This window comes from Callithrix jacchus, chromosome 1, assembly GCF_049354715.1.
Source record: "Callithrix jacchus isolate 240 chromosome 1, calJac240_pri, whole genome shotgun sequence".
Classification (NCBI taxonomy): domain Eukaryota; kingdom Metazoa; phylum Chordata; class Mammalia; order Primates; family Cebidae; genus Callithrix; species Callithrix jacchus.
The window spans coordinates 95,862,029-95,881,375 of record NC_133502.1 but is presented as its reverse complement, the minus strand read 5'-3'; the positions used below and the strand labels follow the sequence as shown (position 1 = coordinate 95,881,375).

General features: G+C 42.0%; 1 pseudogene; it reads left to right on the top strand.

Moving 5' to 3' along the window:
* Positions 1-13,623: 13,623 nt before the first annotated feature.
* On the top strand, positions 13,624-18,934 carry LOC108593086 (non-histone chromosomal protein HMG-14 pseudogene; annotated as a pseudogene).
* The last annotated feature ends 413 nt before the right edge of the window (positions 18,935-19,347 follow it).

The following is a 19,347-nucleotide window of genomic DNA, read 5'->3' as shown; positions in this document are numbered from 1 at the left end:
AATCTATTTTCTTAGAGTTCCTGAAAATGGAAGTTCAAGGTCAAGGTGTTGGCAGAATTGCTTTCCTCTGAGGCCTCTCCCTGTGGCTTGCAGAGGGCTGCCCTCTTGCTGCCTCTTTCTATGGCCTTTTCTCTGTGCACATGTACTCCTGGTGTTTCTCTTTTTATAAAGACACCACTCCTTTCACATTAGGACCTACACTTAAGACCTCATTTAACCTTAATTACCTTTTTAAAAAATATATTTTTTATTTTTATTTTTTGAGACAGTCTTGCAGTATCACCAGCCTGGAGTGCAGTCGCATGATCTTGGCTCACTGCAACCTCCACCTCCTGGTTCAAGTGATTCTCCTGCCTCAGCCTCCTGAGTAGCTGGGATTACAGGCATCTGCCACCATGGCCAGCTATTATTATTATTATTTGTATTTTTAGTCAAGACAAGGTTTTATTATAGTGGCCAGGCTGGTCTCAAACTCCTGACCTCAGGTGATCTACCTGCCTCGGGTTCCCAAAGTGCTGAGACTACAGGTGTGAGACACCACAGCTGGCCAATCCTAATTACTTCTTTAAAGCCCTTATCAGCTGGGCACAGTGGCTTATGCCTGTAATCCCAGCACTTTGGGAGGCCAAGGCATGCAGATCACAAGGTCAGGAGTTGGAGACCAGCCTGGTCAACATGGTGAAACCCCATTTCTACTGAAAAATACAAAAACCAGCTGGGCATGGTAGTGTGTGCCTATAATACCAGTGACTTGAGAAGCTGAGGCAGGAGAATTGCTTGGACCCGAGAGGCAGAGGTTGCAGTGAGCTGAGATCACGCCACTGCACTCTAGCCTGGGCTACAGAGCAAGACTCCCTCTCAAAATAAACAAATAAATAAAAATAGAGCCCTTATCACCAAATACAGTCATATTCTGAGTGTTCTGGAAGTTAAAACTTCAATATACAGACTTTGGGAGAACACACTTCAGTCCATAAAACCACTCTAATTAATCTTTGATGCATGCTCACTACAAATTTGCATGAGAATTATGTTTTTAACTTCCTGAAAATTATGCTTTGCAAGTACATCTGTCTGAGCCCACGAAGTCTACTTGTTTCTACTATACTATATTTCTTGCATGCTGCACAGATAAAGTCAATTCACTGAGACAGAAGTATTACAGGAAAGAAAGAGTTTAATCAAGGCAAGGCAGGCCACATAAACAACAAGATTTTATTACTCAAATCAGTTTCTCTGAGAACTGGGAGGCTAGGGTTTTTACGGATAAGTTGGCAGGCAAGGAGTTACGGAATAGGTGCTGCTCACTGACCGGGGATAAAGCATGGCAAACAATCCTCATGTGCTGAGTCCCCCCACTCAGGGTGGGGGCCACAGCACTGGTTGGTATCCAGAATGCAAAGGTCTGAAAATCATCTCAAAAGACCAATCTTAGGTTCTACAATAGTGATGCTATTTGTAAGAGCAATTGGAGAAGTCAAAAATTTTGTGACCTCTAGTGCACGATTAAAGAAGGGTAACTATGCCTACATCTTAGCAGAATTCAGATCCCTCCCATTCCTAATTTTCGTTAGTTTTACAAAGGTGATTTCAGTCCCCATAAAAGGAGAGGCTCAGTTTTAGGGAGGAACTATTACCATTCTTGCTTCAAAGTTAAACTATAAAGCAAATTCTTCCCACCATTAGCTTGGCATATGCCCAGGAATGAGTAAGGATAGCCAGCCTGTGAGGCTAGAAGCAAGATGGAGCCAGCCAAGCTAAATTTCTCTCACTGTCATAACCTTTACAAAGGTGTTTTTATTAGGTATATTAATGCAAATTCCTTAGTTAACACACAGAATGACTCTCTAAAGGCTGTTTTTCAGAGACACCATACACTTCTTTCCTTTTGTCCCCTCAAACAGTAACCAAGAAGAGTATTTTTGTACAAGTGACAGGCCTCTGCCTGAAGATCCCTTAATCTGTCAGATCACAGATCAAAAGCTATCACGCATTGCCCAAGGGACGCTACAGGAGCCACTCTCAGAAAATAAATCCAAACCTCCTTTTTTCTGGCCATTGAAATGTTCAATAATTAGCTTATTATTTAAATAATTCACATGTTTCATATTTATTGACTTTGGAATTATTGATTAATTTGCTGAATATCTTATGAATTTAATCTATATTAATATTAAGGCAACATATCAAATTGTATTCCAGAGTGTGGATTCAACTCTAGTGCCATAATCAGTCTCCTGGGACATACAGCTATTTCTCTTCCCTCAATATAGAAAAAAATTGCCTTTGGCAAATGTCAAAGAACATCCTTTTATCAATCTCTCTTAACAATCAATCCAAGCAGATTCAGTGGGCTTTCTTTTCCCCAGAGCTGAAGTCACCTTCTGATAGGAAGTTAAGTCTTTAGGCACTGAACCATACCACTGAGCTGAAGCTCAGTGCTAAGCAAGAATGAGTGAGAATTTGGAGACCTAAGGTTTGGTCATCTGTAGAGGATTAGGGTAGCGCGCTCTCTCTCTCTCTTTTTTTTTTTTTTTTTGGTGCCTTGGAAGCTTTCTCACTGCCCTTCATCAGGTAATGTGCGCTGCCCTCTGAACTGGCCAATTGTGTTACCCCATTCCCTTAGCATTAGTGATTGCTACTGAAGAAACAGGAGGCCAACAATGAAAATCACTCATTCACCAGTAGAGTGTCTGGGTCAGACATATTAGATAAATAGGAAGACTAACAATTACATTTCAGGCTGTGAAAACATAGAGAGAGGTACCTAATGCACACTTGTGGGAATATGGAAATTTGGTTTCATAAAAGGATCCTGGGCCAGGTGCAGTGGCTCATGCCTGTAATCCCAGCACTTTGGGAGGCCGAGGCAGGCAGATCACCTGAGGTTAGGAGTTTGAGACCAGCCTAACCAACATGGAGAAACCCTGTCTCTACTAAAAATACAAAATTAGCTGGGCATGGTGGTTATGCCTGTAACCCTAGCTACTTGGGAGGCTGAGGCGGGAGAATTGCTTGAACCAGGGAAGTGGAGGTTGCAGTGAGCTGAGCTCGCACCACTGTGCTCCAGCCTGGGTGACAAGAGTGAAACTCCATCTCAAAAAATAAAAAACAAAAAGGATTCTGGAGGAGGTCACCTCTGACATCTGAGTTGAGTCCTAAAGGATATGGAGGAAGTAGCCCCATGTCCCAGTTACTATGACTATGTAATAAATTACCCAAAACATACTGGATTAAAGCTATGAAAACATCTTTTCTGCTCAGAGATTCTGTGGGCCTGAAATTCAGATGGAACACACAAGACATACCTTGTTTCTGCTCCATGACGTCTAAGATTTCAGCTGGAAGACTGGGAGGCTGGAGGCTGGAATCACCTGAAGAATGAATCATTTATGTGTCTACTGGTCGATAATGGCTATTGCTGAGGGGGCCTCAATTCTCTCTACATTGTCTCTCTACTTTGGCTAGTTTGGATTTCCTCAAAACATAATGGCTGGTTCCCAGTGTCAGCATCCCAAAAAAGGGGGAGTGCTAGACACAGTGGTTCACATCTGTAATCCCAGTGCTAGACACAGTGGCTCACACTGAGATGGGAAGATTGCTTGAGTTCAGGAGTCCAAGACCAGCCCGGGCTTTGGTCCATGACTGTGGAGGTGTTTTTCCTGAGTGGTGCCTGGGGATAATTCCATGAATCCCCATTTGGGGAAAGTTGACTATTTACTACAGGGATATTGTTGAAGACATTGTTCATTGTATCACACATGTCCTCCAGCTAAAAATCCACAGGAGGAATTTCTCTTTCCTGTACTTCTCTTGAGGAATTGTTTTTGTTTGGTTTATCTGTTTATTTTTATTTCTACATATTGTGAATAATATAACTTGGTGGCTTTTCACCATGGCCATACTTTATAATCACTAGTAAGTTTTTATAACATACAGATGCCAGACTAGACCAATTAAATCACTGTCTCTTGGGGTAGGGCCTGGAAGTATTTTTCAGAAGCTACCCAATGTCCCTAACATACAATCATGGTTGAGAACCACCGATCCCTGAGGAGTCCTTCTCCTTGGCATTGGCTGCTAGAAAACCAAAAGCCAGATATGCTGGCTTCCAGCAGCAAATTCACTGGGCCTTGTGGCTTCCACTGGTATCATCTGTCTCCCCAGACACCATCCTAGCCTTCAGGTCTCATTTTCCATTTGTCACACATATTTTCAACCTGACTTTATCTTGTTGCAACATGTTCTGCCGGTTGGAGACTGTGGGCAGCCTACCTGAGCTTGCTTAAACTAAACATAAAGGGAGGAGTCACTGTAATATCATGGTGTTATGATGTTACATAATCCAGAGAGGAAGTATAGTTGGATCAGAGGAGGGACAAAAACCACGATTGAGAGAAATATCAGAAACCAAAGCATTTCCTCTCCTAGTCTCTTACCTCTCTCTTCCCCAAATATTCCCTCTACTTTCTCCTATGCATCTGTTTCATTCTGTCTTCCTCTATAAACCAGCTTTCTTTTCTTCTCTGTGAAAGGCTCAAACAGCTGTTGTAAAACACTTTGAGACTTTCTGCAATAAGGAAGAGTATAAGCCAAAAAACTGCAATGCTCAACATAAATTACATCTTCATCTATCTGAGAATTTGGCCTTAGGATCATTATAACGTTAAGGAGACAATAAGAAACTTTGTACAGAGTGCAAATGAGACCAGTATGTGCTGAGGGGGCAGGTAACATGAACATTTTGCATTTGTAACACTCCTCAAACTCGCTGGCCCCTGCAAAAGTCCTGTCAAAGCCATTTCTGAATCTTACTTAGATAACACACCTATTTGTCAAATCCGCATCAGAGGTGATTCTGGAAAACCTTAGTCATGATCCTTTCATGGCTCTTGGCCTCACTTGATAGAACTGCTTTAGAAAAATATTCAAAATGGAGAGCAGTAATTTCATGTTAACAGACATTATGGTTTACCAGGGTTCAGCTCACAAATCTCATGATGCTCAACACTGCTACACAAATTTTAACAAATTTCAAAGTAACTGCAGCAAAGTCAGGATTGGACAGGCCTTCATTTGTCAGACTAACATAAAGCAACTTAAAAATGAAGCTGGTAGGAGGCTGGCAAGATGGCCAAATAGGAACAGCTCTGGTGCACAGTTCCCAGCGAGACTGACACAGAAGGCAGGTGATCTCCACATTTCTAACTGAGGTATCTTGTTCATCACATTGGGACTGGTTGAACAATGGGTGCAGCCCAAGGAGGGTGAGCTGAAGCAGAGTGGGGCATTGCCTCACCTGGGAAGCACAAGGGACTGGGGAACTCCCTCTCCTAGCCAAGGAAAGCCATTAGGGACTGTCCCCTGTACCCTGGCCTAGATACTGTGCTTTTCCCAAGGTCTTCGCAACCCACACACCAGGAGATTCCCTCCAGTGCCTACAACACCAGGGCCCTGGGTTTCCAGCACAAAACTGGGTAGCCATTTGGGGAGACACTGAGCTAGCCACAGCAGTGTTAATTTTCTTACCCTAGTGGCGCCTGGAATGCCAATGAGACAAAACCGTTCACTCCTCTGGAAAGGGGGCTGAAGCCAGGGGACCAAGTGATCTGACTCAGTGGCCTCCACCCCCTGAAGACCAGCAAGCTAAGATCCACTGGCTTGAAATTCTCACAGCCAGCACCTGGGACATTCAAGCTGATGCCAGGCAGTTTTAACAACACAGTATAAACAAAGCCTCAAGAAGTTCAAACTGCATGGAGCCCACAGCAGCTCAGCAAGGCCTCTGCAGGCAGACTGTGTCCCTAGACTCCCTCCTCACTGGGCAGGGCATCACTGAAAAAAGACAGCAGCCCATTGAGGACTTATAAATAAAGCACCCACCTTCCTGGGACAGAGCACTTGGGAAAAGGGGAGGCTGTGGGTACAGCCTCAGCAGACTTATATGTCCCTGCCTGGTAGCTCAGAAGAGAGAAGTGAATCTCCCAGCTTAGTGTCCAAGCTCTGATAAGGGACAGACTGCCTCCTCAAGTGGCTGCCTGACCCCCATGTATCCAACTGGGAGATACCTCATACAGGAGAGCTCTGGCTGGCATTGGGCAGGTACCCTTATGGGACAAAGCTAACAGAGGAAGGAGCAGGCAGCAACCTTTGCTGTTCTGCAGCCCCAGCTGGTGATTTCCAGGCAAGCAGGGCCTGGAGTGGACCCCCAACAAATTCCAGCAGACCTACAGCAGAGGGGACTGACCGTAAGAAGGAAAACTAACAAACAGAAAAAAATAGTTTCATCAACAGAAAGGATGTCTACTCAGAGACCTCATCCAAAGGTCACTGACTTCAAAGACCAAAGGTAGATAAATCTACAAAGATGGGAAGAAACCAGCACAAAAAGGCTGAAAATTCCCAAAACCAGAATGCCTCTTCTCCTCCAAGGGATCACAACTCCTCACCAGCAAGGGAACAAAACTGGACAGAGAATGAGTTTGATGAATTGACAGAAGCAGGCTTCAGAAGGTAGATAATAACAAACTTCTCCAAGCTAAAGGATCATGTTCTAACCCAATGCAAGGAAGCTAAGAACCTTGAAAAAAGGTTAGATGAAATGCTAACTAGAATAACCAGCTTAGAGAAGAATATAAATGACTTGATGGAGTTGAAAAACACAGCATGAGAACTTCATGATGCATATACAAGTTTCAATAGCCAAATTGATCAAGTGGAAGAAAGGATATCAAAGATTGAAGATGAACTGAATGAAATAAAGTGAAAAGACAAGAATTGAGAAGAAAAGTGAAAAGAAATGAACAAAGCCTCCAAGAAATACGGAATTATGTGAAAAGATCAAATCTACATTTGGTTGGTGTACCTGAAAGTGACAAGGAGAAAGAATCCAAGTTGAAAAACACTCTTCAAGATATTATCCAGGAGAACTTCTCCAACCTAGCAAGGCAGGCCAGCATTCAAATTCAGAAAATACAGAGAACACTACAAAGATACTCCTCAAGAAGAGCAACCCCAAGACACATAACTGTCAGATTCACCAAGGCTGAAATGAAGAACAAAATGCTAAGGGCAGCCACAGAGAAAGGTCAGGTTACCCAAAAAGAGAAGCCCATCAGACTCATATTGGACCTCTTTGTAGAAATCCTACAAGCCAGAAGAGAGTGGGGGCCAATATTCAACATTTTTAAAGAAGATTTTTTTTAAAAGAAAATTCTAGCATTCATAAGCCAAGGAGAAATAAAATCCTTTACCAACAAGCAAATACTGAGAGATTTTATCACCACCAGGCCTTAAAAGAGCTCCTGAGGGAAGCACTAAACATGGAAAGGAACAACTGGTATGGGCCACTGCATAAACATACCAAATTGTAAAGGCCATCAATGCCATGAAGAAACCACATCAACTAATGGACAAAATAACCAGCTAGCATCATAATGGCAGGATCAGATTCATACATAACAATATTAACCTTAAATGTAAATGGGCTAAATGCCCCAATTAAAAGACACAGACTGGCAAATTGGATAAACAGTCAAGACCCATTGGTGTGCTGTATTCAGGAGACCCATCTCACATGCAAAGACAAATCGGCTCAAAATAAAAGGATAGAGGAAGATTTACCAAGCAAACGGAAAGCAAAAAAAAAAAAAAAAAAAGCAGGGGTTGCAATCCTAGTCTCTGATAAAACAGACTTTAAACCAAAAAAGATCAAAAGAGACAAAAAAGGGAATTACATAATGATAAAGGGATCAATGCAACAAGAAGAGCTAATGCTCCTAAATATATATGCACCTAATACAGGATCACCCAGATTCATAAAGCAAGTTCTTAGAGACATCTGAAGAGACTTAGACTCCCACACCATAATAGTGGGAGACTTTAACACCCCACTGTCAATATTAGATCAATGAGACAGAAAATTAACAAGGATATCTAGGACTTGAACTCATATCTAGACCAAGCATAACTAATAAACATCTACAGAACTCTCCACCCCAAATCAACAGAATATACATTTTTCTCAGCACCATATTGCACTTACTCTAAAATTGACCACATAATTGAAAGTAAAACTCTCCTCAGCAAATGCAAAAGAACAGAAATCATAACAAACAGTCTCTCAGATCACAGTGCAATCAAATTAGAACTCAGGATTAAGAAACTCACTCAAAACCACATAACTACCTGGAAACTGAAAACCCTGCTTCTGAATGACTACTGGATAACCAACAAAATGAAGGCAGAAATAAAGATGTTTTTTGAAACCAGCGAGAATGAAGACATAATGTACCAAAATCTTTGGGACACATTTAAAGCAGTGTGTAGAGGAAAATTTATAGCACTAAATGCCCAAATGGCAAAGCAGGAAAGATCTAAAATCAGTACCCTAACATCACAATTAAAAGAACTAGAGGAGCAAGTACAAACAAATTTAAAATCTAGCAGAAGACAAGAAATAACTAAGATCAAAGCAGAACTGAAGGAGATGGAGACACCAAAAACCCTTCAAAAAAGTAATGAATCCAGGAGCTGGTTTTTTGAAAAGATCACCAAAATAGACCATTAGCCAGACTAATAAAGAAGAAAATAGAGAAGAAACCCCCATCCTCTCAGCCCAAAATCTCCTTAAGCTGATAAGCAACTTCAGCAAAGTCTCAGGATACAAAATCAAAGTGAAAATATCACAAGCATTCCTATACAGCAATAACAGACAGAGAGGCAAATCATGCGTGAACTCCCATTCACAATTGCTACAAAGAGAATACCTAGGAATACAACTTACAAGAGATGTGAAGGACCTCTTCAAGGAGAACTACAAACCACTGCTCAAGGAAATAAGAGAGGACACAAACAAATGAAAAAACATTTCATGCTCATGGATAGGAAGAATCAATATTGTGAAAATGGCCATATTGCCCAAAGTAATTTATAGATTCAATGCTATTCCCATCAAGCTACCACTGATTTTCTTCACAGAACTGGAAACAACCACCTTAAATTTCATATGGAACCAAAAAAGAGAGCCTGCATAACCAAGACAATTCTAACGGGGGAGGGGGGGTGGGAAGCTGGAGGCATCATGCTACCTGACTTCAAATTATGCTACAAGGCAAACAACATGGTACTGGTACCAGAACAGATATACAGACCAATGGAACAGAAGAGAGGCCTCAGAAATAATGCCACACATCTCCAACATCTGATCTTTGACACCCTGACAAAAACAAGCATTGAGGAAAGAATTCCCTATTTAATAAATGGCAGTGGGAAAACTTGCTAGCCATGTGCAGAAAGCTGAAACTGAAACCCTTCCTTACACCTTATACAAAAATTAACTTAAGAAGGATTCAAGATTTAAATGTAAGACCTAAAACCATAAAAACTCCAAAGAAAGAAAAGCTGGGCAGTACCATTCAGGACATAGGCATAGGCAAGGACTTCATGACCAAAATACCAAAAGCAATGGCAGCAAAACCCAAAATAGACAAATGGGATCTACTTAAACTAAAGGACTTCTGCACAGCAAAACAAACTATCATTAGAGTGAACAGGCAACCTACAGAATGGGAGAAAATTTTTGAAATGTACCCATCTGAAAAAGGGCTAATATTCGGAATTTACAAAGAACTTAAATGAATTTACAAGAAAAAAAAATAACCCTATCCAAAAGTGGGTAAAGGATATGAACAGACACTTCTCAAAAGAAGACATTTATGCAGCCAACAGACATATGAAAAAATGTTCATCATCACTGGTCATTAGAGAAATGTAAATCAAAACCACAATGAGATTCCATTTCACGCCAGTCAGAATGACGATCATTAAAAAATCAGGAGACAGCAGATGCTGGAGAGGATGTGGAAAAATAGGAATGCTTGTACACTGTTGGTGGAAGTGTAAATTAGTTCAAACATTGTGGAAGACAGTGTGGTGATTCCTTAAGCATCTAGAACTAGAAATACCATTTGACCCAGCAATCCCATTACTGCATATATCCCCAAATGATTATAAATCATTCTATTATAAAGACACATGCACATGTATGTTTACTGCAGCACTGTTCACAATAGCAAAGACTTGGAACCAACCCAAATGCCCATCAATGATAGTCTGGATAAAGAAAATGTGACACATATACACCATGAAAAATACTATAGCCATGAAAAAGGATGAGTTCATGTCCTTTGCAGGGACATCAATTAAGTCGGAAACCACCATTTTCAACAAACTAACACAAGAACAGAAAAGCAAACACCATATGTTCTCACTCATAAGTGGCAGTTGAACCATGAGAACACACGGACACAGAGAGGAGAACTTCACACACCAGGGCCCATCAGGGGTTGGGTGACTAGGGGAGGGATAACATTAGGAGCAATACCTAATGTAGATGACATGGTGACGGATGCAGCAAACCACAATGGCACGTGTATAACTATGTAACAAACCTGCATGTTCTGTACATGTACCCCAGAACTTAAAGAACAACAACAACAAAAAAAGAAAATAAAAGAAAAATGAAGCTGGTAGCATTAGCTGTAGCATATAATCATCAGCAAATAATTAATGTTATATATCAAAAATAAAAATAGTTGTCAGGGCCAAGCATGGTGGCTCACGCCTATAATCCCAGCACTTTGGGATCTAAGGCAGGCAGATCATGAGATGAGGAGTTCAAGACCAATCTGGCCAATAGGGTGAAAACCTGTTTCTACTAAAAATACAAAAATTAGCAAGGCATCGTGATGTGCACCTGTAGTCTCAGCTACTGGGGAGGCTGAGGCAGAAGAATTGCTTGAACTCTGGAGGCAGAGGTTGCAGTGAACCAAGATAACGCCACTACACTCCAGCCTGGGTGACAGAAGTGAGACTCCATCTCAAAAAAAAAAAAAAACAGTTGTCACGTTTTGAATATTTGCTAAGTGCCAGGTCCTGGGCTAAGAAATTACTTTTCTTAATCCTCATCATTATACCATAGAATAGTGGTAAGTTTTTATTAACATTTTACTGAAGCATAATTTACTTTTCTAGTGCACATAGCATAGATGTTGGCCACAGTGAATATTCACAAACTAAAGACACATGCAACCAACACTGAGATAAAGAAACAGAATATGACAAGCATTCTGAGGTCCATCTTTGGGTTCCCTTCCAGTTATGATGCCTATGCAAGGGTGACAATTGTCCTAATATCTAGCAACATGGATTAGTTTTGTCCATTTCTGTTTTCTATACAAGTGGCTTAACAAATAGGTACTGTTGTAGGTCTGGCCTTTTTCACTCAATATGATGTTGTCTGAGATTCATTCACATTGTCGCATGAATATAGACCATTTTTGCTTATTTCTATATAGTATTCCATTATATGAATAAGACAAAATTTATTCAGTCTACTGTTTTTGGACATATGGGTAATATCCCATTTTATTTTTACTATTGCAAATAATTCTTCTATGATCATTCTAGCCCATATTGTTTGGTGATTACTTCAGTACATTTCTTGTGGGTGTATAACTAGAAATGAAATAGCTGGAGAACAGGACATACATATGCTTAGCTTTACTAAATACTAACACTTTACCAAAAATAGTACACAAATTTATATTTCCACCAGTAGTTTAGGAGAGTTCACTTTGCCCCACATTCTCACCAGACTTTGGAACATTCTTTTTGCTTTGCAGCCACGCCAATGGGTGTGCAGTGGTACGCTGTGACGTTAATTTGCATTCCCTTGATGATTAACAAAATCAAGTACCTTTTCACATGGTTGGCTTTATTTTATTTACTTATTTATTTTTCCACATGGATGTTCTTTTTGAGAAATGTTTACTCAAGCCTTCTGCCTATTTTTCTATTGGGCTGTTTTTTTCTAATTTGTAAGAGCTCTTCATATATTCTGGATACAAGACATTTGTGGGATATATGTGTTAAAATACTTTTTTATTTTTGCATCACATTTTTACCCTCTTTTTGATGTCTTTTGAAAAACCAAAGTTAAGTATAATTCGTTCATATATTTTTCTTTTTCTGGTTAGCAATTTTTGTGTCCTTTTAAATAAGGCTTTGGTTACTCAAGGATCATGAAGATGTTGCAAAAGGCATTCTAAGCAATTGGTTTTATCTTTTACATTTAGAGCTGCTATCCATCTGTTTTTGATTTTGTATTTGGTATGAAATAGGAAAAGTAAAGATATATTTAGTAGATTATTTTTGATTATATAAGCACACAATCATGGCATCTGTAAATAACAACAGTTTCATTTCTCCAACATAGATTTTTTAGCCCCTTTTTATATACTGTATACGCAAACTATGATTTCAGAAAGTTACTGTAATTTACACAAGATCCTAGTATCAGAACTAGGATTTGAGCTCGGGTCTGGCAGACTCCAAAGTCTGAGTTCTTAGCCACTATGTTGTACTGCCTAATATGAATCTAAGTTCTATTTTTGGCAAAAAGAAATATTAGCAGTAGTTCTATACAAAAGGCATTCTAAGCAATTGGTTTTCTTCTGAAAACTACCTGTCTTCTTAGGTGCAAGATACAACATTCAAGAGTGCTTAAAATCTTTGGGAGAAACATTCATACTACATAGTTTAAAATAAGATTTAGGAATAATAATTTTTTAGAAGACCTAAGTTTAAATAAATCCTAGACCCACCACACACTGCTAGTATGGCCTTGAACAAATTACATAATTCATCTGAACCTCAGTTTCCACATCTTTAAAACTGAGATAATAACTATAGCACAGGGTTATTGGAACACTTAAATAAGAAAATGCATGTGCGTTCACATGGTAAATGCTCAATAATTTTTACCTGCTATTATTGTGCTGTTATTATATTTATTCATTTATCAAAAACACATTTAGTAGCAACATGCAAAAACTGAAAAAACAAAGACCATCTTAGCCTACGACAAACACCACAACAAATAATTGCCACCTAGGCTAATGAGCAGCATGATGGGGACAGGAGGAAACATCGTGAAAGTGAAGAACAGAGAGCTGGTGACTCACTGTGGGTAGGAATGGGGGTCAGGCAGCTTCCCGGAAGAGGTGACACTCAAGCTAAAACTTGAACGAGAAAGCAGAGAAGACAGGAAGAGCATTCCCAGCAAAAGGACCAGCACGCGGCACAGGGAGGCCTGAAATTACTCCTCCAGGAGAGGAACAAGATTGCCTTACCTGCCTCGGAAGAACCAGAGTTCAGGAGCTGGAGGCCAGGAACACCGAAGTTCATTCTATTCTGCTGGGAGAATGGGATCAGAAAAAGTCACCTCGAGAAGGCATCTGGCTTTAGCGCTCACAGCTTCAGAGCTGGACTGCTCTGCGTTCCTGGGGCTGCAAGAGCAAGCCAGCCTGTCACCACAGCTGATCCCTCCGAGCTGCGAGCTGACGGCTGCCTGACCGGAAGTATACCGAGAAGGGTACGGGGTGATGGGAGGTACGTCAAGCCCGGAGTGGGTGAGGAGGAGCCAAACCTCCCACAAAGCCTCTTGAGCAGTTCTTCAAGTAGATGGGGCACACCGGGTTCTATGTGGGAGAGCACTGAGGTGTCAGGGCACATCCGAGATGTTGTCAGGGATGTGGTGTCCGGTACTAGGCACCACAAGCAATGGAGAGTAGATCAGCACCGTCTTACCTGAGGAATAAGAGTTTAACCAGGAGCAACACGGAGGAGACCGACCGAGGCCCACGCAGCTGCAGCCTCTTGAATTTCTTGAATCTCATGGAAGACAGATTAGGCATTCCTGTTTTGCACCAGAAGGGAGAGCTAAGTCTTCAGGTGGAAAGTATGGAAAGGGAGATTCGGGCTGTCAACATAAATTCTTTTTTGATCATTAACGAATATTGAGCCAAGCCTCGCGAGGCCTCTTGGAGCACAGCAGCTCACAGGCACCCGGCTCGCTCCCTTCCCACTGCCGACGCCAGAGAGGAAGGGCAGTTCTGCCCAAGGGGCAGCGAAGGAAGAGCCCAAGAGGCCATGGGCATGGCTGTCAGCTAAACCTGCTCCTGCAAAAGTGGAAGCGAAGCGGAAAAGGCAGCAGGAAAGGGTACATCTTCAGACAAAAAAGTAAAAACAAAAGGGAAAGGGGGAACAAAGAGAAAACAGGCCAAGTGACTACCCAAGAAACTAAAGAACATTCACCTGCAGAAAATGGAGAAACTAAAATAGAGGAGAGCCCAGCCTCTGAGGAAGCCAGAGAGGAAGAAGCCAAGCCTGATTAAGATCATGTGTGCTGTCTCACAGGCGGTCCCTGTCTCCCCTCGTGTACAATCCAGAAGAGTATTTCTATCAACTGTTTTGTAAATGCAAGGTTTTTAGTAGCTCCAGAAACATTTTTAAGGAGGGAATTCCACCTCATCCCATTTTTTAAGTATATGTTTTTTAAGAGATAAAGTCATTTGCTGGTTATTTTTTGGTACAACCAGAAGACAGTGTGGGATATTGAATTATGGGAGGCTTTGACTGTCTTGGGTGTTAGCTTAACATTCCATAGATGTGTGGCTGGTTTTTATATACTATAATATAAAGCATACGAATAGCAACATGGAGTCAGGAGTCACAGTCCTGCATTTCATGTCTTGGACATTTTAGATTACTTCTAGTTCCACATTGTTTTTCAGTAGAATTGTTTCCTAAAGAAAGCCAGCCCTTGAACATGGCTCTCCCTGTCAGAATTGTGTGCACTCTGTAACATCTTTGTTCACAGTCCTGTTTTCCTAATAACTTTGTTAATGTGCTGCGGAAGATTGAAAATTTGAGTATGTGGCATATATGCTATTCAGTTTTGAATTGGTGGGATGTATGTAACAGTTTATCAATATATGAAGATACTGGGATTCTGGTATTTGATGGCCTCTTAAGGAAAAAATGCCTCCAAATTTTAAGCTGGAAAGTCACCGGAACAACTTGAAAAGGAATTATAATAATGGCTTTTTAGATTATCAGTATATATGTTAAGCATTGTATACAAATTGAAATGTCTGTGTACTGAGCCTCAGTGCAACCAATAGAATCTCGATCATGAAAGAAAAAAGTATTTATGGAATACCTAATATGTGCCAGACACTATTCTAGGCACTTTACAGCAATAGGAGTTATCCAGTCATTGAATGAGATGCCTTGAAAGGTAGGGGGTTCTCTCTCACAAGAGATATTCCAGCAGGGGTGGGTCGATTTCTTAGTGGAATGTCCAAGGAGGAATTGAAGTGTAGAGTAAGAAATTCACCCAGCTGGCTTCCACTTTCTCTTCAACCCTGTGATTCTATGACATCTGCTTTCTAAGAATTGGAGACGCCTTCATAAATTTCCTTTAGAGTTCCATGTTGAATATCTTGGGAAGGCAAAGGAGAAAGGTGGACACCATCCTTCTCACCCTGTGGTAAGAGGTAAATGTAGGAAAGTAGAATGATTTTATCAAAGTAACACAGATGATAGGGTCATGCAGAAGCAGGACTAGGGTCCAGGGTTTCTGCCTCTATCTCCAGCATTTGTTCCCATCTGTGTCATGGTGCTGAAACCTACTAGCCTGTTGGGTGATGGTCCTGAAAGGATCAGAGCTCCAAGGATTACTATGTAGGGTAGTGTCAGTCCCAGGTCATGCTGTGAATCTAGGGTTACAACCAGGGCAGCCCTCAAGGGCAGTGGTCTCACATTGGGCTTACTTCTCAGAAGGTTTAATGTTCTGTGGTCACCATGTTGAAATTCTTAATAATTGTATCTTTGAACTTGTGTTTTGTGAGTTGATGAGACAATGGGGCACTCACAGGGGCTTGGAGCCTCAGCTTACTTGTGGTCCTACCTCTTGCCACCTTCTCAGGATGGTTCTCAGTGGGGGCTGTGAAGCATCTATCTCCCCTAGGTCCCACCCCACAACTGTGGCTGCTCTTCACCCCAGGCAGGACACAGGGAGAGTCGGGACCCAACATGCACCCACAGAGTCTTGGTGGTGAGGCTCGGCAGTACCCCTACTCACCTACTGGATGGCTAGCTGGAGGCCCCATCTCCAGGGGATCTAGCCTCATCTACCCAATCCAGGTACCAAGCAGATCCCAGCACACAGGTTCAAAAATCTTCCAGGGAACCCAACTGCCATGGGTTGGAGGAGAGAGAGCCCATGGAAAGGAAAGACCCCAGTTGCCTCTGGCTGCCTCAGGCAGGGTTCCTTGGCAGCCCTCAAGCAGGAAGAGTGTGCATGCCCCTTCTATCAAGGGGCAGAGGTCCAGGGCACCTGTGAGGTTCCACAGGTGTCCCCACACCTGGAGCACTCCCTCAGCAGGCAGCATGCCTTGCACGGGGAGGGGTATCCCCTCACTTTTCTTCCCTTCCAGAGCCAGGCTTTGATTTGTCTCGTCTGGACAGCTCAAGACACCCTTTGGGGAGGGGCTGCAAAATGCAAATTGTGTAAGTTCAGTGATTCCACAAACACATTAAGTGCTTTTCTATTTGCATTTATTTTTGCATTGTACAGTATTAAACTGTAAAATTCCTGCTAATAATTGAAAACTTTAATTATTCTTAGAATGACATTAAATAACAAATGAAAAACACCATGACAAGCTGGGAGAGAGACTGCAAAAGAAAGAAAAAAAAAGCTTTATCTATAACAGCAGTTTTTTTTTCCTGCTTTTTAACCTTGAGGCTCCACATTTTCATTTTGCACTGAGCCTCACAAATTAGATAGCCAGCTCTGGTTATAACTTGCTCCTTGCCTGAGCCAACCCATGTGCAAGGCAGGCAGCTGATCCTGAAACCAATGGCTGGAGCCCAGTCTCACAATAATGTTACTGTCTGTGAGTGCCCCGTGGTGACTCACAGCTCAAGACTGTATATTTCTCGCTTGTCTGAATGCAAAGTAAAAGTGGCTATTTTCGTAGAACAAAAACTTGGGGAAAATATGGAATTCAGCCCATCTATATGCACTGCTGCACCTGTGACACTCAGCACACATAATAAATATGTCTTTGGAAACTTGCTCGTTTGCAATTTTGACATAGAGAAATGACAAGTATTAAATCTTAAGGGAAAAGAACCAGCTGCTGTAGTTGTTGAATTACTGAGACAGAAGCCTCCAGTCCTGCTGATTTGAACTATCAGGCAGAGACCTCCCAGAAAAGGGCACAGGTGAGCTGGGAGAATGTCTCTGGTATTACCAACCCTGATAAACTCAGGGCCATACATCTAATATCTGAATCTGAACTTTGGAAGCCATGACCATAACCTTAGACTTCAACCAGGAAGAGGACCTTTTTGGGGGCACAAATGCCACGCTAAACCAATGGTTCAGAACAAGGATTTTTGTCCGGTGGAATTTTTCTTCAGACAGAATGGATACCTAGTGAAAGAGCAGGACTAGCAACAGACATATTTGTTCACTGTTCAGCATGATAGCGGTGGTAGGACTCAAGGGTGACAATAGATAATTCTAGAGTGTCAGAGTGAAACATAGCTAGAAGATGATGTGTCCTTTCACCATGGTGTTCCTCTGCCCCAGAGTGGAGCTCTTTGTGGGGGAGCATCAAACCTTTGTTTTTACATCCCCTGCTGTGCCCCCCATACATTATCTCTCATGGAGTGGTGGCTCAGGGCACTTTAAAAAAATTAAATTTGGGCAAGTGCAGTGGCTCACGCCTGTCATCCCAGCACTTTGGGAGGCCAAGGCAGGTGGATCACAAAGTCAGGAGTTCAAGACCAGCCTGGCCAATGTGGTAAAACCCCCTATCTACAAAAAATATAAAAATTACCTAGGTGCAGTGGTGCACACCTGTAGTCCCAGTCACTTGGGAGGCTGAGGCAGGAGAATTGCTTGAACTGGGAGGCAGAGGTTGCAGTAAGCCAAGATCGCACTACTGCAGTCCAGCCTGGGTGACAGAGCGAGACTCCATCTCAATTCAATCAAACTCCTCTCTTCTTTAGTGAGAAAGCCATGGCCCAGAGAATTTTGATGCTGTCGTTAAAATCTCAGAGCTAACAAATAGCAATGCTGGAACCAGGATTGAGACCTCCTTACCCCAGTGGGAGCTGATCCAGTCTATCATACTTGGAGAGAAAATTGGTGTCATTTTCTTTGAAGATTATATAATTCATGTGGAAAAGAAAGAATCTCAACAATAAGCTGGTGCCAAAATGTTAGCAGAATGGAAATGAGGAAGAGGATGGGGTCCAGGCCCGGGTCTGGCTGGGCAGGGGAAGGCCGACAGTTGCTCAGGCAAGGAAGCTGGCCTCTCAGCTCAGGGGGGCCTGCTGTGGTCCCAACTAACACCCCAGGATGAGAGCTCTCTGCAGGAAGAGGATGCCTACTCACAATCTTGCTTACGAGCTTTTTCTGATGGGAGCACTCTTCTCCAAGATATATGTGGATTAATTCATGTCATCCTCATAACAAGCCTGTTAGGAGGGCACTATTATTCATTCCACTTGACTGAAACTGAGGGAAATTTGCCAGTGAGAGAGAGAGTCAGGCTTTGAACCTGGGAGTTTGAACTCTCTATCTTAGCTCCACTGCTCGGCCGCTTGTCTGGCCTGGGGAAGGGGAATGCTCACCAGAAAGAAACAGGAGAAAGTCCTTCACAAGAGGGAATGTCTGCCCCCTCAGTGGCAGCAGGAGTGCAGCACCTGCTGTTGGGAAGCCACTTCTGGGAGCACCTCCCACTCCCACCCACAACTCCCTCCTCTGCCCCCCCACCACACTCTGTCTCTACTAAAAATTTAAAAAAATTAGCCAGGTGCGGTGGTGCACCTGTAGTCCCGGTTACTCAGGAGGCTGAGGCAGGAGGATCACTTGACCCCAGGAGGTCTGGCAAACACCTGTAGTCCCAGATACTTGGGAGGCTGAGGTGTGAGGATTGCTGGAGAGCAGGAGATCAAGGCTGCAGTGAGCCATGACTGCACCACTGTACTTAATTAAGCCTGGGTGACAGAGTGAGACCGTGTCTCAAAAAAATGAAACAAAAACAAAATTTATAATATACGTATATCCAGAGTATATATATATTGTATAAAACCTAGACATATGTGTAAATATATGTAAATAATTCTCCCTTTTTCTGGTTAATTCATTCACTCATGCTTTAAACTTTACTGACTAAACTAACTTTATTAAAGTTATTAAACTTTATTAACTTTAACTAAACTCATATTTTAACTTATGCTTTCACTAAACAAAAAGGAGAGTTGCAGGGTGACCTACATGCTAAAGGGGATGAGAGATTGTGATGGTTAATTTTTATGTATCAACTTGGCTGGGCCATGGTGATCAATAATATTTGGTCCAACATTATTCTGGATGTTTTGGTAAAAGTTTTGTTTGTTTTTTTATTTAGGAGATTAACACTT